The sequence below is a fragment of the Megalobrama amblycephala genome, linkage group LG17, assembly GCF_018812025.1.
Source record: "Megalobrama amblycephala isolate DHTTF-2021 linkage group LG17, ASM1881202v1, whole genome shotgun sequence".
Classification (NCBI taxonomy): Eukaryota; Metazoa; Chordata; class Actinopteri; order Cypriniformes; family Xenocyprididae; genus Megalobrama; species Megalobrama amblycephala.
The window spans coordinates 29,883,401-29,908,475 of record NC_063060.1 but is presented as its reverse complement, the minus strand read 5'-3'; the positions used below and the strand labels follow the sequence as shown (position 1 = coordinate 29,908,475).

Sequence of the window (25,075 nt, the reverse complement as noted above, 5' to 3'; positions counted from 1 at the left end):
CCCAAGCTCACTAAAACCCCCACACCGGCATCATATTTTCAGGCCTTTTCAAGTTTGATTTTGACGTGACAAAGCGGTGATGTCCAAGTGGCTGAGTTGCTTGCTTACTTTTAAATGAATCTTCTCAATGCCGTAATTTAGTTTATTTTGTTTATTCGTGAACACGCACGAAAACAAGAGGCAGGATTTTTCGCACGAACCAATAATAACCAATCATAGCGCAATGGAGGCATTGCCTCCTCTCACATGACTCACATTCATTCTCAATTACCCCCCACTAAACCCACTGCACGCTTTAGGGGGTCTGTTAAAACTGCTGTAACTTTACCTGCATCACAGGTGTTGCTGTTGGACTCTGTTACTTTAGAAAAACTAGTGATTTATCATATTACATGTGTCATGTTTGTAATATTTGCGTCGTTTTATTCTTGTAATATGGATTATTTTCTCATCCAATTTTTTGAGGAGGCACTGCCTTCCTTGCCTCCTCAGAGGAAACGCTCCTGATCTGAACAGTCTATTGGATAGTCTACTATCCACACAAAAATTAAATATAAGCTTAAAAAGGTACAGTATGAAAGAATTCTGTCCGCTAGAGGTCGCTAGAAGCCTATTCAAAACAAAGGCGTAGCTTGATGACGCCAAGTTTGAGAGCGGAATCTTGGGAGGAATCTTGGGACATGTGGTCTCCACCTCAACAGATGGTGCAAAAGAATAGGGATAGGGAAGAAATCATGTTCATGGATGCGATTATTAACGTTACTGTAGTATGAAGCAGAGCAGGACTGAGTGTTGTGGGAGCTGAACGAAGCCGCTGGAGCGATTGCGCAACACACGCCTCACAAGCAGCGGAACTTTTATTATGACACAGTTGCCAGCGCTGCTTCCGCTTTTCCGGTCATGAGTGTGAGGTAACGCAGCTCTGTTTATAATATTAGATACATTTGAGTGTGCTGAAAATGATGTTATAATGTTACTCTGTGCGTTCACTCAGTGGCTGCTGTGAGACACTTGTTTGAGATACACTGCAGTAAGATTTTAGAATATCATATTAAATGCTGGATGGCTTGTGTTGATAAATGGCATGCAATTCATTTTAAAACGTATTGTATGATGGAGAAAATTCTGTACTACTGTTATTAAAAATAAAGCTGCATCTGATTATGCTATGTTAGCTACTTCACAAAATAGTGTTTTCTCTGAGGCATGGTAAATCATGGTACTCGCAAAAAAAAAAAAATCAAGAAAATTAGATAAAAAAAATAAGACTAAACGTGTTGAGCTACATAACAACAATTAGTTTTCTGTCTATAAGTATATCAAAACAGTTGTTCCCTTGTCTATTAAAACGTGTAATATATTAAAGCGTCTTTGGTGTTTCCATGGTTTCTACAAAATAAAACCGGAAACCGAGGATAACGCAGGAATGACGCTATTGACAGGCGACTCCTCACACGTCCCGGAGCCTTAGTGAGAAAATTGCAATTTTAACCATTTACAAATAGTTGGAAACATTTGGGATATTGTAAGTACTCAAGTGAACAAAATATATAACACTGGCCTAGTGGTTTTCGGATATTTTACTGCAAAAATATTACATATTGCACCTTTAAATTCAAAAGCCATCATGACTTTAGAGAGCAGAAGAAAATATTACTAGACATCACAAAATCTCAAAGTTAGAAGAAATGTCAATATATGGCAAACATATTACTGGACACAAATCAGTCTCTGGACATCACATTCAGTTCACCATCTCCATGTGACATTTTCTCTGCCAAAATATCCAGACAGAAGACATATTTGTCTTAGACGGTTTAATTTTATTTGTGATACTGGCACTGGAAGGTCCACAGCGATTTCAAGGATATTTGTGATCTCAATGCCACTGCAGTAAATCAAAGGTGCTCTGTGATAGAGGAAAGGCTCTGAAAATAAAGCCTAAGGTAAATAGTGAACCTATTAAAAGGCATCATTGTGACATCCAGACCAAACACAGGACGTCCTGCGATTTGTCAAGGGCTACCTGGCAGGCACAGGTAGCAACAGTGCATCTATTCTGAGAAGGTCTACAAAACACTAAATTACAGCTGCACATAACCAGAATATGCCTTCTATGGCTCATGCATAACTGCAGGTGAGCTTTTCAAAGCACAAGCACATTTGTCTGTATTCTTTAGAGGGCAACTTCAGCTTTTAGCACATTTAAATGTGCTCACTTCCCTCAGGGACACACTTTAGGAATAACCTTTTCAACTATTTTCAAAGGCCGTGCTAACAGGGAAGCGTTTGACATTCTGTGAGTGTTAATTTTGGACCCTGGCTACATAAGTTCACATGAAGAAGAGCAACACCATGTCTACGCCAAACGCGACCATTGCTGCGTTGCAACGTAACAGCTAGAAGCTGTCCACACTGGATGTGACAAAGTGACCACTGCAAATCTGTTTGTACTATCAGAAAGTATCAGAAGTATTACAAGCGCTTGGAGTATGTCAGAAATAGAATAGGGCATCAGTTTACTTTGGGGATTTGTCTTGCTGCACTGCATCCAGTGTAGACAGCATCACTGATTATAATGACTTCTATTGTCGCAGACGCAGTGTAAAAGTACAGTGGAATCTAGATTCATTAATATCATTAAAATAAATTTAAAAAATAGCTAAAGCTTAGAAATATGATACAAAAATTTACATAAAATCTGTTTAAAACACTTTAAAAAAAGACCATCAACCATGTACACTACCGTTCAAAATGTTTTTGACAGAAGTCTGTTATGCTCACCAAGGCTGCATTTCTTTGATCAAAAATAAACCAAAACAGTAACTATTATTAAAAATGTGACCTGATCCAGCAAAAAGAGTCACAGTGACCCAAATTTCAAAATTGAGATTTTGGTATCAATGGAAAGATGAGACAATAAGCTTTAAAATGATATCCTAGTCAAAGTCAAATTGACTTTATATATGAATGGTTTTAAAGATGTACACATTTGAATTATGGTCGTCTGCCCTCTTTTTCCAATTGAAAACCTGAGAAAATCGTTTTTTGCCCGTTTTTTTGTTGATATCTTTCAAAATCCATTGCATTTAAAGGGATAAACTATTTATTTTACAGCTTAATTTGACCAAAGACATTTTTATATATATAAATGCTATTAAACCAGGCTGAAGCTCAAATTATTTTAAAGTATTTATTTGAATTAATATTTTATAAGGCACTTTTACAAAGATTTACTAAAATCAGAAAGATTGAACAGAGGTGTTACATTTTTGCTTGAGAGAGAGGGTGTGTGTGTGTGTGTATGTGTGTGTACGCGTGTGAGAGAGAGAGAGAGAGAGAGAGAGAGAGAGAGAGAGAGAGAGAGAGAGAGTGAGAGCAGCAGAGCTTAGGTTAGCAGCCTCCAGTGAGTTTAAAGCTTTGGCCACTTTTTTTCTCTTTTGACAGCAACATTTCTCAAATATTATTAATAAACAGAACTAACTTACACACAGTATACTACACTACACTATACATACTGAACTTGAATCTTTCTGAGGAGATCTACTAGCTTGTTTACACAGAGCGCGCGCTAGTCTGACAGGAGGATGGCTGGACCAATCGCGTGCCTGTCAGTCGAAACGGGGCTTCCCATTGATAAAAATCAGCATTTATGTCAGTGTGTTTACATTTCTAAGCTTTTTGATTGGTTCTATACAACGTGTAACACCATATTTGGAGAGCAGAGATAATGACGTTTCAGGAGATACCGGGAAATGCTCATAAGTGATGAGAGGAGTTGAGAAGTTCATTTCCAGCGAATTTAGTAAAACCATGTCAAATTTAATAGCCATTTAAATACCTTTACTAAATTATCTGGACTGCGAAACTTTGGGAGATTATTTTTGAAAGTCTGTTCTTTGAACTTAGCTTAAAAAAAAAAAAAAAAACGATTTTTTCATTGTTTTTCCACATTATTGGCCCATATCTTAAAATAGAACGTTGCGAGGTCACAAATTATATATATATATATATATATATATATATATATATATATATATATATATATATATAAAAAAAACAAAACTTTTGAACTGTAATGTACATGCAAAAAGCAGGGTGTATAAACAATCTGAAACATGTCCTTGGAGAATATGAATGTTCTAGCACAGCTTTGTTGTGTGTGTTTCTTGCCTAACTAATTCTTTGAGTTAATGAGAACAATGTTAATCTAGTTGGTGTAAACGGATGCAAGGGACATTACCCCAGACTGAGGTTCACTGAGAGCAAAGCCATGACCCAGATTATCCCGTACTAAAGCACATGAGACAAATCTCACCACTCATGACCTTACTCTTGCCTCATCACCCCAAAGCTTATGGGCTTCGATCACTCGTAGAATAGTGAACGAATGATGAGCGCATATGCAGTTTTACTGTACAATAACTACGAGGAACCCACAGCAGACTCATCCATTAAAAAGTAAATGGTGTCCTTAACGAAGACCCTAAACTCTTGCGCACTCAATGCTTTATCCCTCCAGGACACAGAAGAAATAATCCCGTTAGTGCTACTCAAGGAGCAGCGGAAGGACAGTAGTGATGGAGAACTGAGGATGGCCTCAGTTGGCTGATCCTGATGCTGAGGAATTGGATTACTTTACAGTCTCAGCGAATGTGTTAACATGGTTCATCATGATATTGTATTATAATCTAAGGATTACTATTAGGGTAGTCAATTTAATTATCGGAAAGAAAAAAAATAAGCTTTTTAAATAAATTAACAATGCGAGTACCATCTGTTACAACAGGAAACTTCCCTCACCGAGCCTCACTTACCGAGAACAAGCAGCACAGAATCAGTAAGAAGTCATTCACAAGGGACATGTTCTTGCATTCAAAAACAAAGATTGACAGTAACGGATTAGAAAAGAAAAAGAAGGTATGTTTAGCTTGACACAGGTCCTAAAAACATGAAACAATCAGCCTTGTACGAAATCCAAACAAAACAAAGAATTAAAGGTGCTAAAGAGGATCTTTTCGTCGATTGAGAAACCAAAGACTGTTAGTGAGTTTTTTAAATGAGCGCATGCGTAAGAACAGCCCCCCTCCTTCACAGCTCATTTTGAGGGAACGCCTCCCAAAACTTGTGCACGAGTATTAGAACACGAGTGTTTACCACCGGCATTCGCTGTGTCGTGTTAGTGGATTCATTATGTCGGACTCACCGCAGGTAACTCATAATCTGCAGTTGTTACTCCTGTCTCCTGACAAAAACACTGGATGCGGCGCCTGTGGAGTGTGGAAAGTTACTGGAGCGCGCAGCCATGCTCGTCTCTCACAAGGAACGCAATGGCAGTGATTGACAAGCCAGATTGGCTGATGTTTTTAAGGCCCTACCTCGTGCACAGATGATGTATATTAATATTATTCCTTTCAGTGCACCTAATAAATAGTCTTTTATCAGTTAGTAAAGACAGTTTCAAGTAATATTGCAAAAATGTATAAAACAAAACATCCTCTTGTTGTTTCTGATTGTGGACAATGAAAAAATGGCATCCCAAACATCATGCGATTACATTTTAACGGCTTGTTAGTGAATCTGGAACAGTTTGACTTCATTATCGCCTTTACCCGGATGAACATACGGAGTTACGCACATCTGAAGGGTTGGAAATGATCAAAGGGAATATGTCAGCTTGTACAACCCATACACTTAAGAGGAAATGACATGGGAAAAACTTTTCCTGCACTAAAAGCTGTTCCCTCAGGTAAATCTTGTTTTGCTGTGAAGGAACATCTGCTAACACACACAATAACAAACACAACACACTTGCAGGACCTGGGAATGCAAACAGACTTCTCTGCGGCTATCATATGAAATGTTTGTCGGTATATTGACAGTAGGTTGGCTTCTGTTGTTCAAAGTATTGTTTTTACAACTAGTACTCTATAAGTTATACTGGATGGAAAAGCATTTACTAAAACAGCAAAGAAGTAACCAACCTCTGTGTGGCTCAGGTTTTAACGGGCTCCGAGCTCCTGTTCGAGCCACTGTCCGAGCCACCCTTGTCCTCCAGGTGCTGCAGGTTATCAGTGGGGGTGATGCCTGGGCAAGAGAAAACAGCAGGTAAGATGCTGCCATCACAAATCAGTGAACAGTAAACTCAATGGATTTCTGATTGCTTTATTACCAAAGCACTTGCAATGAGGAATTGTGTGTGTGTGTGTGTGAGAGAGAGACATTTACACCTTAAATAAAGCTTTGATACAAAAAGGAATTCTAAGATATGAGGACTAGGAGTTTTTTTTTTTCCATAGTAAGACAATAGTGTAGGAAACCACACTAACCATAGCTATGCAAAAGATAATAAGTAAAAAAGTAAATAAAATAACATTAGAAGTTATAAGACATTTTCTATAGCATGGCAGAAAAATAAGTAAATATTTTCATTGCATTTTCTGAATTTTGACAAATATTACCATGTTAACAGTGTGTTCGTTCTACCTTGTTACCTAAATTATTGTTTGGTTAAGAAATTAAGTTTTATTTTATATTAATAATATACAATAATATTATTTAATTAGCATTAAATAATATGTATAATAATATTAATAAATTAAATAACATCAAAACATATAAAAAAATTACTTCTAATGTATTAGATTAAATATTCTTTTTTTTTTAAATAGTGTCATAGTTCATAAATTATAGCAAAATTTCCTTCCAAACTCAATGGCAGCATATTTTAGGTTAAAGGGTTAGTTCACCCCAAAATGAAAATTTTACAGGTTTCTTACAGGTTTAGAATGACATGAGGGTGAGTAATTAATAACAATTTTCATTTTGGGGTGAACTAACCCTTTAACATTAGTTAATGAACTATGAAATAACATGAATGATCAAGGTATAATTAATATATTAATATTTATATTTTAAAAAGTACAGTATATTTTCATGGATCGGTTCTGTTTTTTATTTTTGTATTCAAGTTCAGCACTATTATGTTTGTTTTCATTCAGTTTCCATTTTAAAAACTATCAGTTGATTAATCGGTTATCAGCCAGCATGATCCAACCATTATCGGTAAAATCCAAAGGGTGACCAAAGGAGAGTTATAATGAGGGGTTAAAGATAATTTTAAATCTGGCAATGTTGAGCAGCACAGCCTAGATGCTGGTCGCTTATTTAGAGACAGCCAAGACTGCGACTGTAAGGACATTCACAGTGGGCCACATAAATACAGCGAGTGGATGATGAGTGTTTGCATGTTGAGCTCACAGTGTTCCATCCCTTTTCTGTGTTAATGAATCATCATGACACTATACAGAAAGCAGCAGATGTTGGAGCTTCGCAGGCTCACATGGCTACAGTTTGTCATTTTATGGGGTAGTTCCTCCCGACGTGGACATCTAAGTAATGAGAAAATCCTGGTACAAATTCGCTGCTCGGGGCTCGGCATCTTAATGAAGCAGTAACCACATTATCACCTCAGTCAGGGTTATGGCTAGCCTAGAACACAACCTGACAGCAAAACACAGATTTAGACATTTAGAAATTCAGAAATCACTTTATTAATGCTCCATTTTGTTGATTTTTTCCTCATAATTTTTTCCCCTCAGACTCATCAAGACACAGATGAGATCTCAAACTGGCATATTCATCATGTCATCCCTCCCTAGAAAATTCAACACAGAACATTTCATGTGATTAATGATATGAAGATGCAGAACCCACATTTAGTCAGCTGGTTCATCCTCACATTGCACGCACTTTGAGCAGATTATACCACTGAGACAGATCCATCAACAGAACACAAGGCATCTACTTTGAGAAGCTTTCAGAAACAATTAAGATGATAATCAATGGGTCTAGGTGTTTCCTGAGAGTGAGATGGAAGATTTGCCTTCCCTTTCTTATCAGACCCTCACCGGTCCAGGTCCAGATGCATGGCACAACTGTGTCTCACAGGATGTACAATGCAATACCAACTGGCACTACATGAGGAAGTGCACCTGGTTTTGGTATGAGGGTACTCCTCCTCAGTGATAACCATGTAAATATTTGGCAACTACAACTACTGCAATGCTCGTTTCTCAGTAGAAATAAGTCAGAAGTTGATAAACAACTAAGGCTATGTTCAGACTGCAGGATTCATATCCACGTATGTGACGAAGCTTTCAAAACGGATGCAGGAGAAATGGAGGTGTAACATCTCGCTCTCCAAACACAAATACCCTGTCGAGCCGCGGTGCAGAACCGGTATATATTGTGATGTTCCGTACTGTAGACACAGCCGGAATCGTTGGGAATACCGTTTTAAGACCGTAAGAACACTTCCAGCACTTCCGTTATCATTGTGTGTCACGTGAAGTGTGACTCAAAAGACAATTCGAATTCCGATTTTTTTTTTTTTTTTTTGCCGTCCAGACTTTCAAAAACCCATCTGGATAAAATCTGGATATATAAAACAATTTTTTGCTGGCAATGTGAACAGCCCAAAAAACAAATAAAATTAATATAATATTTTAAACATTTTATTTATTTAAAAATGTATTATTTAAATATTATAATGATAATAATAATAATAATAATAATAAATCATTAATGATTATAATTTTTAAATTATTAATTAATTATATTATTTATTATAATATTTTATATATAAAAAAAGTATTTTTAAATTATTATTAATATTATATTTTTATATATATATTTATATATATATATATATATATATATATTTTTTTTTTATTGTATGTACATGGGAACTACAAATTAACATTTCTGAAATCAATTCTTATTTTTTATGGAATATTACAGTGCTTATTATAAATCATTTATCCACACACATCATTTAAAAATATATATTATATATATAATTAGCAAACTATCAATTACCAAACACCAATGATCCAACAATTCCAATCAATTCCAAAAGGACAAAATCAAGGCCCAACCTGCATTTTTTTTTCAAGTTTCACTTGGATATACAGTACATCACAATAGGGAAGAAAAGATCATGCTGACATTAAACATTTGTGTATAGTCAAATTGATAATTTCTTTGAAAATAGAGATAAAAAAACAGGATGCCTTCATTTCTTCATTAAAGAAAACCAGCGAATCGAACAGGAGTAATTTTGACCCTATTTATGCATTCATGTAGGTTTTTTGAGTCATGCATTCTAGGGTCAGAGGTGACCATGTTTTATAAACTTCTAGTAGCAGAACATAAATCCTGCTGAGAGCTGGTTTAAATACAACTGAAGCACAGAGACAGCCTTCGCTTTTTACGTGGTCATTTGGCATTCCGTGCAGACGGCACTCCTCACAGAGCCAACCGCCGACTTTCACAGCTTCATTTATCTGTGAGCAAACACCAAAGCCTGCATTATCATTCCAAACGAGTCCCGAGCCATGAATCACATACAACAGCATGTGGGTGAGTCAGTTCCCAAATCTACAGCCAACAGTGTCAACTTAACTTACTACAACACTCTCCTATCCACTTCAGCGTGAAACTAAAAAACAACAGAGAATGAAATGGTGCGAAACGAGAACAAAGATCTAACAAACGATCGTAGTAACATCCCTGAAACTACAGACGATCTGTAGACGTCAGTGGAAACTAAAACTCTAGACATTAAACAACAGCTCCGTGAAGCGCTCATCAGCCAGACGCAAGAATACATTATACTGCTGAATACAAGCGCTATTTATGTTCAGTGTGTCTCTTTCATGCACACACACAAATTCTTCACCTTGGATGCTACTCTTCTTTGATGGCACTCCCATCATGCCTTTCTGCCACCAGCAGCAGCAGAATCAGTCTCTCTCAAAGATCCAGTTTTAATGAGTAAACAAGCTACAGCAGGGAGACTTTACATCAGTGGTTGTCAAATGATTTTGCTACATAACCCAGATTCTACTTCATGTGGCGACCCAATACAGTATTATTTATCATATAAACTGTGACCCAACAATACATAGTTATTAATGACAAGAGCTTCAATAATAATGGTTTAATTTTTCATTTTGGTTCCAAATTTCTCTTAAGTTTCTGTGGTTACATGCTCTCGGCAGTCATAGTTTAAATGTAACAAGTTTATTTTATGTTGACATGAATTTGTGGCAAAATACTTTAGTTTGATTTCAGCAACAAAATATATGGGAAGCAGTTTCTCCTTCATTTAATTTGCTATCCATCCAATAGTTATAAATGATAATATGTTTAGATATATTTACAAAAAATATACAAAATACTTATCACTGTTTTATCACTGTTGTCCATAACAGAACCTGAAACCCATTTTTAGGTTGTGACCTACCACTGATCTAGAAGACAGATCCAGAAAACATTGGACAAGATCTTTCACTAAAGGAGAGGAAGTTATGGTTTAAATTGGAGCTGGAGGGCCACACAGACTCAGAAGCTCCACCTTGAAGAGGCCATTATGACTTTAACAAGGTTCCATCCAATGGTACAGTGAAAACATAAAAGGAACCATTCAACAATTCATAAGGAATCCATGCTGCCTTCTTTTGGAACATCTGATCGTTGGGAAAAAGTAATACTACAAGACTTACTTACAGAGGCTCTCTTTAATTCAAGCTCTCCTACAGGAAACCAGGACAGTCCCAAACCACTAAAGGAACATTCCCCATTGCCACACACTGAGGTTTATTTTGAGGAAACAGACCCCAATGGGGACAAACAGGTTGGAGGTGTGGCGGCTTCTGCACAGGATCTTTTGTTTACCAACAAGGCCAGTGTGGGAGAGGCTGGCCTCCTTTAAGGAGGGAGATGAATAGGTTTGTTAGTATTTTTAAAGCTGGAAACAAGGAGCGTCTCTTCACTAAAACATCCTTCCATAGCAGGTCCACTTTGAGAAAGAGGCCAAGTTATGGGCCGGCACCCAGAACAGCTTAATGAGAGCTCATACAGAGAGGGAGGCAACGCATACTCACACACACACTTCTGGTACACAAGGTTGAAAAATAACTTTCTGACAAATACCTTTACGCCAATGAGGGGCGAATTTAAAAAAAAAAAAAAAAAAAACACTGCATTTTTATTTATTTACAAATATAGATTTGTCCCCATGGAAATTGGACTTTATATTTATTAAAGAATCCTGAAAAAAAAAAAAAAAAAAAAAAAACGTATCACAGTTTCCACAAAAATAGTAAGCAGCACAGCTGCTTTCAACATAAAAAAATGTTTCTCGAGCACCAAATCTGCATATTAGAATGATTTTCTGAAGGATCATGCGACGCTAATGATGCTGGAGTAAATTCAGCTTTGCCATCACATGAATTAATTACATTTTAAAATATATAAAAATGCAAAATCATGAATGGCCATCAATACAAAACGCTATCAGACTGACATGTGAATTTCAGTGGGGCAGTGAAGGAATTTGAGGTGAGCCACTGTTTGTTTTAGACAGAATGAGGATGTGCAGTCTCCACATTATTAGGTTGGACACACAGGAGTCTGGGGAAGGATCTGAACAGCAGCAGATGCTGGAATGTATGGGAGGGTGGGAGGAAAGACAGAGAGAGGACATTGTGCTGAGTAAGGAGTGCTGCAGTGCCCGTCTGCTGCCTCACGATCTCTAAAGGTTTTGTAAAGGCTCAGCCGGCCCAACTCATCTCTCACGCACAAGCCAAGGGCACAGACTACAGTACGAGCTTTTCCATAGGAAACTCAGCTAAAGGGCTGTTCAATGCTCCAGTAACTCAGAAAAAGAACCTAACACCACCCGTTTCACCACTACAAAAATAACCTTTTTCAGATTTGTCAAAAGACAGAAGACTAAAAGGTAAATTCAGGCAGGCTTAACTTTTTTTTTTCTGCTAGCCCATACGGTCACCACACACAGAATTTTTTATTAATTAAAATTATTAACTCAATAAATCATCAAAAAAAATATATATTAAATGTACATTATGTAACTTTTTTTGTTCAAAGTTAACAAAATTTAAATAATGAGCAATACATTATCAGTCCTCCTTCTAAAATGTGTTCTTGTCTAACCCCGATTCACTATGGTAAGCCTATAATAAGTGTTTATATGTTTAAACATGATAGAATGGTTTTCACAGGAAATTGTGTATGTCACTCGCCTGTGCATGTCTTGTTATATCCGTAAACAGAGAAAAGTTGCTCCGGCTGTTTTGACGCATATATGGTGTGCGCTGCTTCCCACACATAGACTTTTCTTGGGCGGGCCGCCCATGTATAATAACGGCTGCCCAAGTATATTTGGAGACACATTTTTGCTTTTATTATTTTTATCCTCTTATACTTTTATATCCGCGCAAGATAATGAAACCATCCGCGATCGATTAACTAATCGTTTCGTACCTGCTCGTTATGTGTGCGACAGAACTGTTTACTCCCTCTGACATTCCCACAGGCGCTGCCCACGCAACAGCGCTTCAGACTCTATGTTCAGACTGCTTCAAAGTGATTCTCAATCAATGAAAAGTGCAGATTTATGCCAAGCGATTGCTAATGAACTCAAGTGAATTATTACAATGTCTACTTTATGGCCTTTATATAAAATGTTTTAGACGATTGTAAGAATCTGAAGGATCAGCCTGCAATAGTACAGACATTTCAAAATAAGAGTACCTGTGTATTTCAGGCTTGTTTATAATTAAAAGTCACACGCTAAGTTCTTTTTCTTTTTCTTTTGGGCATTATTGGTATTTTGGTTACACAATAAATTGTATTTAATTTGATTTCCATTTAATTCATAGTAAATTATTGTAGTCTCGCCCACAGGAAGAAAAGACTAAAAACATTATTTGACACATATTATTAATTTTATAAATTTTACTAGTAAAATCTGTGTCCCATTCACTGAGAGAGACACTATATGACAGCAAGGAGAACATAGGAAAAGGAGAACAATTTAAATGCTGTAATTTTGCATAATTTACAATGCATAATAATGCATAATATTAGTATGTAATTAAATGTAATATGCTATGTAATTAAAATTAATTTCAGTAAATAAAAATACTGTTAAAAATCACACATTATTTGTTTGTCACATGTAGTAGACCATTTTTGTGCCGTGGGTAATAGGAGGATTTTTCGCCCGGCTACCACCGCAAGTATATTTCAAACCTGTGGGAAGCACTGGGTGTGGAAGTGGCATAGGTTCGTTTTCACAACAAGCGAGAAATGTTGACATGGTGCATGCTAAATCTCAAACCTCCAGGGAGTTGAACCTTTTTTAGTTATGAGAAAGAACCACATTCATCCGCACAGTCATGCAGAGCCGAAGCACAACCAAAACAATGTTCTTCAGCAAAATGCATGCAGTTTTGTTTTTAAACCACTAGAGAGCGAAAGTTACATTGCATACTTTTAAATATGGCAGAAGAAAATACAGGCTATTACATTACATTACATTTTTCATTAAATATTTGTTTCAATACTTTAGTTTTAATAGACAGCAAATATGCTATAGTACCATGACAAATATAACAAATAAAAAATACTTTTTTGCTGAGCTATAATAGTAATTTTTGCTGAGTCTTGTGCAGAGTGAAAAAGCATTAAAAACAGCTTAAAACAGTAAAAAATAAATAAATAAATAAATCAGTATCTCTGATTTCTAAGAGAACATTAGGCTTGTCAAATGCATTTCATTTTTGATGAAGTATTAGCATTGACAGTGCTGCTATTATGTAAAGCTGTGATAAATCAATGATGGATGGAATATCAAATAGTCACGCCACGTGAAAACCAGCTGGAGACTCGTCAGAAACAAAACAATCCGGATGCAACAGCGACGTGTGCACACTGAGACACGTGTGCCTGTATAATCCTCAGTGTGTTTGCCCATTCAGGCTGATTTCAAGAACTCACTGAAAGACAATTTGGGTGGTACATAACCTCTTATGAATAATGGCACTTAGGTCTCTGTTTACCAGAAACAAAAGCTCCTCAGAGTCATGCATCATATAAACCAGCTAATCTGTATTTCATCATGCTCTATGCCATCATTACCGAGAAATGCTGGATCAAATAATGGGAATTAATTTCATTGAAATTTTACTCTACTTATTCGCCTGGCAGTTAAATATTAGGCAAAATAATTCTTCAGTGTGTTCCTGATCCGTGCTTCGCCCTCTCAGCTACCCAAAATGTCTCATAACAAATCAAAAGGGAGAGATCCACTGAAATTACAACAATGTGACAGGTAAAATAAATAAATAAATTGAGTCTCAGATGTAAACACTAGTACACATTGCATCGCATAATATTATCTAAGCACATATACACATGAATTATCAGATGACATGAAATAGGGATCAGCGGATCGATCTTGAAGTATGTATACATCCAATATTTATGCAGTCTTTGGTCACTACTTTCATAAAAAAAAAAATTCAAAAGTTTTTACTGACATTATTTCAATATGATGCCATTGGAATATAATAATAAATGGCTATAATTGGACATTTTATCTATATAAACTGAATTAATAGAAAGAAATAGCAGTTTTGTTAACTATATCAGCTCCTTTTATGCTACAGCACTATGATAAAATAATAATTTTTGCTTTTTGCTAAGCCCTCAAAAAAGTAAATACAAATATAACATATTACAACAGGTTAGAAAGCCAAAGAATGTGAGAGTATAGGATACAAACACTAGTTCCCCTTGTATCATACACAATTAATCAGTATCAAGGAATACTGCAAACATTTTTTTGTTGTCGTTTTTGTTTTTGAAAAAGTGTGAAAAAAGTGTCTGGCTGATTCCATTTGGCCCTCTCATGAATTAAATGATCTCTCCTCAGCTTGTGTTTGCTTATAGAAAATAATAAACACAAAGCAATGTCCCAAATGCCACCATATGCATCGCAAGAAAGACAAAAAGTGATAAAAGAGAGAGCAAGAGTAATGGATGGCATCACACACCTTCCATCAGCGGTATGGGCCGCACAACGCAAGGTGCCGGATTACAGCCAGCCAGTCGTGACATCAGCCGTGTGCGTGATTCTGACACCAGCAGAGACAAACACACACGCACACTCGTCTGGCCACTGCCACCCACTCCTCTCTAATCTAATTACAGCCCCTCAACCAGCCGCTTGTGTCGGCAGACAACAGCAGCCGGACCGAGGTCAGTGCAGAGTATCAGCTATATTAAATTTTCATAAACTAAATCTTTCGAGGACAACCTGATACTGCTGTTCTTTTAATAAGTGAACCGGCTGGACAAAGGCGCTGTGGATCCAGACCTCACCCAGTCTATTCACTAAAACCACAGTCATCTTCATAACCTTATTTTCAATATTCCCTCTTACACAAAAACTAGACCATTCAGCACAACACCACATTCTTCCCTGAATGTGGAGGAACACAGATGAGCAAACCATTGTCATGGAATACACAATGAATTCTCAGCTCTGTCCAATTAAAAATCCATGGCAGGAACAATAAACTTGAACCGTGGTGTCAGATATTCCCTCTTCCATGACCTCATGGAGCAAGTGCACTGACATAGATCACTGAAAAGCCACGCAATATCGCGTTCATAAGGCGATTCATCTGCGATATGAACGCGGTATTGTGTGGCTTTTCAGTGATCTACGGTTCTGTCTATTAAATGCCGCTCCATTTGAAAGCAGGTGATGGTGATTTAGCAGTAATCAGGGAACCGGCTTTACTGACGAAATACGCGTGATAATCTCATGCGATATATCGTGCAGCCCTTCTCGAAAGTGACAGAGATGATCTTTCATGAAAATTATGATTGTGTGACTTTAAAAATTGTTTTTCTTCTGTTTTTCTAATTGGTTATGGCACCATTGTGGTGCTGTAACTTGAGGTCTGATTGGTTATGTGGACCAGACCTGAGAACTGAAGTGAAACTTTCCCTGGAATCACTTTGATAATGAAAATAGTTAAGTGCAAAATGTGCAGCACAAATCTGTTATATACATAACATTATAATGAGAACACTGCTGTAATGTTTATGTTGTGTATATATCTGATTAATTTCATATGGGTGAGTTAATTAACGTCAAATGACAATGCCCACCATTATTGACTGATTGGATTATTTGAAACAATCATATTTCTTTTACATTTTTCAGTTTCAAAAACACTGATAATGCATTATTAAAAAATTAAAATTGTATTAAATATTAATATTAAAAATAGCTGTTATTTTTTTCCTTGTCTTTTTCGTCAGTAAACAGTTTAATTTAGCCAAAAAAAACAAACAAAAAAAAAATCTTATTTATTTAGCCTAAATCATAGCTTTTGAAGTTTATCACATTAAGCCATACACTGTAAAAAATGACAGTGATTTTAACAGTAAAAGACTAAAAATGCTGTGGTGAAAAACTGTCAATTGGTTTACAGAAAGTTTCCGTACTATATACGGTGAATAACTGTAATAGATCTAACGGTACATTTAATGTAATTTTACGGTAAAATACTGTTAAATTCACAGTTTTTGGAAGTGAAAAATAACAATTCATTGTAAAATTTACAGTGAAAAAACGTAAATTGACATTCCCACAATTCCCTGCGTGACACTTCACATTTGATATATTTTCGTTGAAATAACTCTGTTTCTTCTTAGTTTTTCTCATTTTTTTCTAATCAGTTATGTACATTAGGGTTTTATGTTACATCTAATGTTGTTAAATTAATGTTTATTGCATTTTTAAAAATTCATGCATGTTACCATGATGGTGTTTAGTGTGTGTGTGAATGACACTGTGTGCACCTTCTATATATTAGTATTATCCTCCTGAGCTTGTGGAAAAGCTGCTTGTGATGAACTTTGATTCATCATGTGACTCTTATCACCACTGTGTTTGGTGACTGTCAGTGTATTATAAAGGTACAAAACAAATATTAGTACTTCATTAGGTTGGTAAATTAACATTATATCAGTTAATGAAATACGTTATTTTACCGTAAATTTAACAGATTTCTTTTTACGTTGCTACTGTATTTTTTACGGTAAAGTTCTGGCAACCACAGCTGCCGGTTTTTTACCGTAAATTTTACTGGGATTTTTTTTTTTACAGTGTACGATAATTCCTGTTTTTCCATCAAAAAATGTAAGACCTTCTGAAATGAAAATTAAGATGGAAGACAGTGACTCGATATAAAACCTTGAGATGACATGCAGATTATATCTACTCCTTCGTAAATTACTGAACCCGCATTCAGTGCAGAGCAGCTCTCTCACACTGTATGACATTACAGAAAACTAGCTGTCCAGTCCAGGCTTCGCCGAAAATGCGATTCCGAGTCCTGAAAATTTACAGGTGTGCGAGTTTGTTTATAGAATGTAGTTATCACAACTGTAAACTCCCATATATACAAATAATTATTTCAAAAATAATATTTTTGTGCAGATAGTAGGATGCCCCAGTGTATCATATTAAAAAACTGCTGTTGTTTAGCCAATCAGAAGAATGTGGTGCTCTATGCCTGACAGTCATTTTATACGGTTTTGCTAATATGTCTTAATTGGGTTTTTTTTTTTTGAGAGGGGGGGGGGGGTCTAATACATTGGGTAAGTCCAAGGAGGTCTGTAATACCTGGATAAAAATATCCTTGGGAATCTTTAGGACTACAGTCTTAGGGGGGCTCAGTCCTGCCACCTAAGCATGAGCCGATGTAGCTCACAGGAATACTTCATGCCTAAAGTGCAAGAGATCATGAGCCTGAATTTTGCTTGACTTAACAAAAAGATATAGCATATTTGGTATATATTTTGTGATGTCAGTGGAAAGGAGGGTGTTTGGATGAGCAAGCTTATTGGATGGAGCTCCCCTAAGAAAGGTCTAGCGACGCCTATGCAGCCATCCGTTAGCATTGCCATTCATCTCAATGAGTCACTTCTATTTCTATCCCAAGTTGTAACGAGAAAACTAGCAATTTGGTCACAGTCACATCTACTATAATATCATGAAATGTTTAGAATTTATATGATGCTTTGAAAAAACAGCTATTTAAAAACTTTTAAATAGCTGTCAGAGGGAGAAAAAATGCTTTTTGGGTCCAGATGGTGTAGCTACAGCATCTACCAGCATGGGCTATCTCAACCATGCTAGACAGCCAAACCTCTACTCTTTAGCCAAATCTGGTGTAGGTTAACAAAATAGTTACTATTGCTTACAGCTCCTTTAAATGAGTCTGTTGACTGAGTGAGTGCTAATTTAGTCAAAGTATGAATTCATTATGTGACATTGCTGCATACAAGTAAATTTTAACCTCTTTGACGCTACAACTTCGGCTCATAATGGTGAATTGTAAATCATAAAGGCACGTTCTTCAATTATTATTAGCCTGCTCAGATGTAAACGATCCAGCACTAGAGCTGAACAACATATATAAAGTGGCTGTGACTGCAAGGGCCTGTGGATGTTGCCCGCATCGTCTCAGTATGGGGGAAGGTTGGCTCAGAGCAAGGCCACTGTGAGTCAGAGCTCTTAATCCCTCCATAAGCACAGTTTCACCTTTTTCCAAGTTGTGTTTTTTGAACACTGTGTGAACATGCTGAGAGTACAGCAAGCGTTTGTACATGGGGATGTATTTTCCACAGAGAAAGAACATGCAGCTTGTTGCTGATGTGTTTGATGCTGTTTCAAAGTTTCCACTACATCACAGGACATACATCATTAAAAGAAAAGATCTGAACTTCACAGTACTCAAGTGTGGTTTAGAAACTCACCTGGAAAAACTGTGTTATCAGGTTGGAATTCCATTCAAAATGTTCAAGAGCATCCACAAGATAAATGCATTAAAACTCTTGACTGTATGAATGCTTGTCCTAGAATTAATAGGTCAATGACAAATCAGACGGTCCAAGATAAAAGAAAGGAAAATTTGGGGTCGGTAAGTAAATTTTGGGCTCACCAAGGCTGCATTTATTTGATCAAAAATACAGTAAAACAGTAATACGTGAAATATTTTTACAATTTAAAATAAGCATTTTCTTTTTTAATTTATTTAAAATGTTTATTCCTAAAGCTGAATTTTCAGCATCATTACTCCAGACTTCAGTGTCAGAAATCATTCTAATATGCTGATTTGCTGCTTAACAACTATTCCTACTTATCAATGGTGAAAACAGTTGTGCTGCTTAATATTTGAGAAAACTGATCAGGATCAGGATTCTTCGATGAAAATAAAGAACAGCATTCAATTGAAATAAAAAATATTTTTTTAACAATGTAAAAGTCTTTACTGTCATTTTTGATCATTTTAATACGTCCTTGCTGAATAAAAGTATTAATTTCTTTCAAAGAAAGAATCTTGTTTGAAAAATCGGACAGACCACAAACTTTTAATATAAATAATATATAATTATTTATAGTAATATATAATGATATAAAACATATTTTCCTTACACCATGAATGTACAAAGAGTGTATACATATTAGTCATTTTCCTAAAAACATTTTTTAATTCAAAATATTTTGTGCATCCCTACATTTTGGAGTCTTTCAAATACTAATGATTAAAATGAGTAAAAATGATTTTTCAATAAACAAGATGTGTATTTAAGTCACTGCATTAGTTACAAATTACATTTTTAGTGGGTTTTTTTATGTGTGTAATGAATAATAGATCTGGACACAAGAAAAAAGAATGTCATTGACCCTAGCAACAATTAACATCAGGCAATCTAGAAAGATATTCTTTCCCCCAACCAGAAGTTGTTCACTCAATTAAAGAAATCCCCTACCCAACATTAAGGGACTTTGCATTTCATAATTTGGGTCTGTTCAATGCTAAACTCCTATCACTTGCTGGGTGATTTATTGCTCTCCACATAAAACGGGTCTAAATCTGAATAATCCTCTCATGGTCATTTATAAAGAGATTAATTCTGGCATTCATCCATCCAGACAGACAATAATACAGGTATCTCTGTTGCCCACCCCTGAATCACAAACTCTTTAATATTTAGTAAGGCTGACCTACAAATGTAGGTAATGACAAAGAGAAAGCAGTCTCACTCAAACAGTTGTTTGCAATAAAAAAATTACACCTTTGGGAACTCAGAAAACCACCACAAGATACTCACGTGATGAAGTTTCCTTTGCAATCCACACAGAAATTACACATTTCCAAAGTTGCCGTACAAGGAAGCACAGAATCACAGTACACATCTTTAGACATACTTTATTGCCGGGTTTAGTGGCACCAGAATGACAGTGTCCTTCAAACTAAACAAAATCTTACTACTGACTGGATAGACCAGCCAGGATGGCAGTTAGCCCTCAATCAACTTCTATTAGTCTAATACAATCTGACTGCTTTCCTTAATCACAGGTCCACATTGAACTGCTTACCCTCTGTCCTTAAGTGGAAAGACCCTAATCTTCAATTTAAAAAACATGTTTGTCATAACAAAGATTTTATTAAAGTGCAATATATTGCCGGAGGACCATGTATAGGTCATGTATAGGCGCACAGAAACATAGCCTAATTGTAGCTCAGAAGCAATGCCTACCGCATAAAGAGTTGAGAAACATCTTAAATCGCATCAGTGGAGATTGTAGGCCAGATTTCAATGGGATTACAGTGTCATCACCGCTCTCATGGCCCACAGAAAGTTCAGTTTAAAAAGAAAAAAACGTTTTTAATGACCTCGGTCCAGACTGTAATGAAAACTGACCATTGAGAGGAAAGATACACTAATATCAGGTTGAGATGAATCGTTCAGCAATTTCATCTAAAGGCAAAGAAATGAAAGGACTAAGTTGGAAAGGACTAAGGACTAAGAGTAAAAAAAATGTTGGCATCAAAGACGGTGATTCATATGCAATATTTAACAACATCTAGTGAGTCCCTTGGAGCTGTGTTGAAAACTGTGAGAATTTTGCCATTTTGTGAACCAAACCAAATGTTGTAAAGTTTATTGTTTGTAAAACAAAACTGAGTGAAAACTCGCCTAATATCTGTCAGTGAATTTTCTTTTTCTGCATAGCCTGACTCTCTGGATGCCTTTGTAATGTCCTCGGGTCTGAAGTCCTGAACAAATGTTGACACATAAACAGTAAAGTCTACAAATCACAAATATCTTAATGACCAACCAACAAGAAAATAAGAGCTTCATAAATATACAAAATAATCAGAAATGGGTGACAATGGTGAACTAGTCGTCCAACAAACATGCTATGAAGTTGAAGTGTCTTGTGCAACCTACTGACTAATGGATTTTAAAAAAATAAATAAATAATTGCACACCCTTATACTGTAAATAATGTCTTAATGGAAATGCAAAATAGTTTGTTTAAAGGGATAGGTCACCCAAAAATATAACTTCTGACATCATTTACTCACCATGTCATTCAGACCTGTATACACGATGACGCACAGGAGAGCACCATCGTCTGCTATGATTAGGCCTCTAGTGGTTGAAACTGAAAATTACAAGCTGTTTTGGTAATTAAGTGCTTTGGCTCCACTATTCTGCACAGATGAACCCCTGTGTGGTTACAGATGATCGTCTTATCGGTGCAAATGTCAAAACTCTCCCAATAACAAAATAAAGTTAGATATTCGAAAAATGTGTCTTATGAGCAGGTAAGCAGCTTATATTGCTATTTATAGGCAAACAGACCAAAGTAGTAGCTGGTTTAGAGATTTGGCATTGTTACCAACATAAACATTGTTTTGTGAACCTAGTCAGTGCACAGCCAATGTGATGCTTTGCAAACTGTTAATTCATGATTTATTACAGGTATTGTCACTTTCCTTTTTTGCTTGCAAACACTTCTTAGTTTGATGTTTGTTGTGGCTTCAAGCCACTACGACACCTTCCATTGTGTATAGTAGTAGCCTGATGTCTTTATTTACAAAAATGACGTAAACACGCACAGATTAATGACCGAAGTTTGCAGTTGCCTGGGTTGGGTTGGATTACTCTTCCACCAAAACCAACTGGAAAATGATCAGCGAGTCACGTGTACTTTTTTAGCTGACACACTCAGGTGATTTGTTAAGTGTTAGTCATAATCTTAGTCACAATTTACTACTGAATATGGTTCACTTTGGTAAGCCTAGTATAAGTGTTTATATTTTAGACCTGTGGGATGGTTTTTGCGGGAAATTGCATACATCACTCGCCCGTGCATGTCTCGTCATATCTGCAAACAGAAAAAAGTTACTTTGACGCATGTATGGTGTGGGAGTGGCATAGGTTAGTTGTCACAAAGAGCAAGAAAGGTTAACATGGAGCACACCAAACATACATTTTTTTAAAACGGCGAACAGAGGTGAGTCTACTGGCAAAAAGAGAGCGCGAATCAACAATGGCTTGGCTTTTTGGAGATGGCAAGAACTGATAAATTGCCATATGTAGCTCTCTAACAGAGTTCACTGTAAAGCCTTTTCATTATGGGTTGTTGTAGCGCTGTGCTGGAATTTATTTTCAAGGAAATACCATGTCAATTAACCGTTATAGCTACAGTAATGTCTTCAGCTAGTCAGCTTGATATCCTTTCCATCTAAACTGGTTATATAACTTAAGCATAGGACATGTTTTATGAGCAATAGGATAACCATATTCATCCGCACAGTCACGCAGAGTCAAAGTACAACCAAAACAATGCATGCAGTTTGGTTTTTTAACTGCTAGAGGTCCAATAGTTACATAGTGTACCTTTAAATGATCTCCTTTTGAGTTCTACTGATGAAAGAAAGTCATACAGGTTTGAAACAATATCAGGGTGAACGAAATTATGACAATTTTCATTTTAGGGGGAACTAATCAAGTTCTTTTCGAAGGATTGGGAATAGACTATTTAATGAATTTAATATAAAAACAAAGTCAAAGGAAAGTACCCAAAAATGTTAGAAAAACATTTATGGGTGTTTGTTCACAGGCAACATATCTGCATTTATGCCAATACTGCGCCACCAGAGAGAACTGGATGTGCCACCATGAGAATTGACATTTGGATTGAATGCTAATGCACTGCCACTTGAACCAACCCTGGGGGTTGGGCACAATTTTACCCTGGCCAGCATCGACTCAAGCCAACTAAGTGATTTAAGCATCTACACAACCGCTAAGGTGCATTAACTGGACACACCACCATATATTTGCAGCCCATATATGCCCAGCGGACAAGGTAGTAGTCACTATAATAGTCTCTCCCATTCACATAACAGCCCATTGCATGAGGGTCATCAAAAGGATAATGCACATTGCTATAATGTACAGCAGCTGTTAGCAACTAGAAATATTCCAGAATGTAGCACAAACAGTGCCAAGTAAATAAGCACCTGAAATGAGATGGCAACAGAGACAGTAATTCATCTCTCCTCTAGTCTAGCGCACTCTGGACTAAATGAAATAGGTCACCGTTTGAACGTCGTGCTTGGCCCTCCGCCAATGCTCCCAACTATTCGCCGATCCTCTTCTCTCTCTCTCTCTTTTAAATTCCTTTATTGTTGATCTCTGTAAAAGCAGTCATGTGAATGCAAGATGGCAGATGATGTAGACTGCAGACATTTTATTCATTCAGCTAGACATGCAGCACTAATAAATGAGAGATGGGGAGATTTTTCATTTTTGGATGAAGCCTTGAGAATTTAAGTATTCCTAAAATGGAGGGCGATTGTGCTTCTCTCACACACGTGAGGCTAATCCTATTGTTTATGTTGAAAATGTCTGAAAGGCGACAAACAGGAAAGAATATGGGAAATAATAAGTTCAAAATCCTCACAAGATCAAATGTTTTTCCTTCATACAGAAAAAGTTAAAATAGGTGGATGAATCTCAGAAATTGCTTGAATCTTACCATGAACACCACCATGGTATGTTTAACTGTGCAATTAAGAACCCATTCCCTAAATACGAACACAAATCACAGGTTCACGCATGCTTTTCATCCCATCCAGAGGATTTGGGTCACATTTTAATCCTGCAGTCAGACAAACCTCACAGAGTTAATTACTTTAACTCAACATTACTTTTGTATTGCACTCTGCTTGTTTACATAATTAAAATGTATAATGATAAATGAATCATTTCATATTTCACTGTTGACTAAACATATCTGAGCACTTCTTTAATAGACACTTAAATGTCCCAGGGGTTGATTAATATTAAAACTTTTGTTTTGACTGCAACATTTTTTTTTTTTGTAGTATGCAGGTCAAATTAAAACTTCGTACCCAGCCTTCATTTATTTTTGTAATGTTGCTGTTTGAGTATAAACATCTGCAAAGTTATGATGCTCAAAGTTCAATGCAAAGGGAGATATTTTCTTTTCAAGATTTCTCTGTTTAAGGACTACAACAAATGGCTGGTAGGGACTACAACAAGCTTCTTCCTGAGTTAGTGAAAATTTACATAAACTCTGCCCCAGAGAACATGCAACAAAGGTGGTGAGGCCATGTTGGGCAGCTTTAGAGAAGAGGAAGAGTTGCTGTAGTAGAGTGTTGTTACCATGCCGTCATTTTACGCCGGACTGCTTCACAAACGAAGATCGATTCAATGCTGGATTTGCACAAAAGTTTAACATGATGGCACATGCTAAATGCTGAGTTGACTCAACTCCACAGCAAATATATAAATGTATCCACTAACTGTTCAGAATTGTCCAGTTGCGTTCTAAAAGTTGTAACTTCTTCCTGAGTCTCTCCATCAGTGTCCGACTCCGGTTTGAACAATGTGAGGCTAAACACGGTTACTGACAGTCGTCATTTTGGCTGCGTGAGATTCTCCAGCCTTCTTGTTGTTGAGCAACCGAAGAGCAAGCCGTTAAAGCTCCGCCCTCTTTTGGAAAGCGGAAGGGAGCAGCAGCTCATTTGCATTTAAAGGGACACACAAAAACAGCATGGCAAATTTGACAAACTAATAAATGATCTGTGGGGTATTTTGAGCTGAAACTTCACAGACACATTCTGGGGACACAAGAGACTTATATTACATCTTGTAAAAGGGGCATTACAGATTACCTTTAAATATTTGAATGCTAAATTACATCATAAAAATATTAGCATTCTTAAAACTATGATAACATAAGCAAAGGGTAAATTAAACTAATTAATTAATTAATTAATTTCAATGTGTT

The 25,075-nt window shown here is 36.5% G+C and overlaps 1 protein-coding gene across 2 annotated transcripts in view; it reads right to left on the bottom strand.

Annotated features, from left to right (window-relative positions):
- The window catches only part of fam110b (family with sequence similarity 110 member B), a 48,628-nt gene that overhangs the window by 11,626 nt on the left and 11,927 nt on the right, over positions 1–25,075 (bottom strand). For both annotated transcript variants that reach the window (XM_048163530.1, XM_048163529.1), the window contains one exon: positions 5,985–6,087. The gene's annotated coding sequence lies outside the window, so the exon portion shown is untranslated. The remainder of the gene's footprint in view (positions 1–5,984; positions 6,088–25,075) is intronic.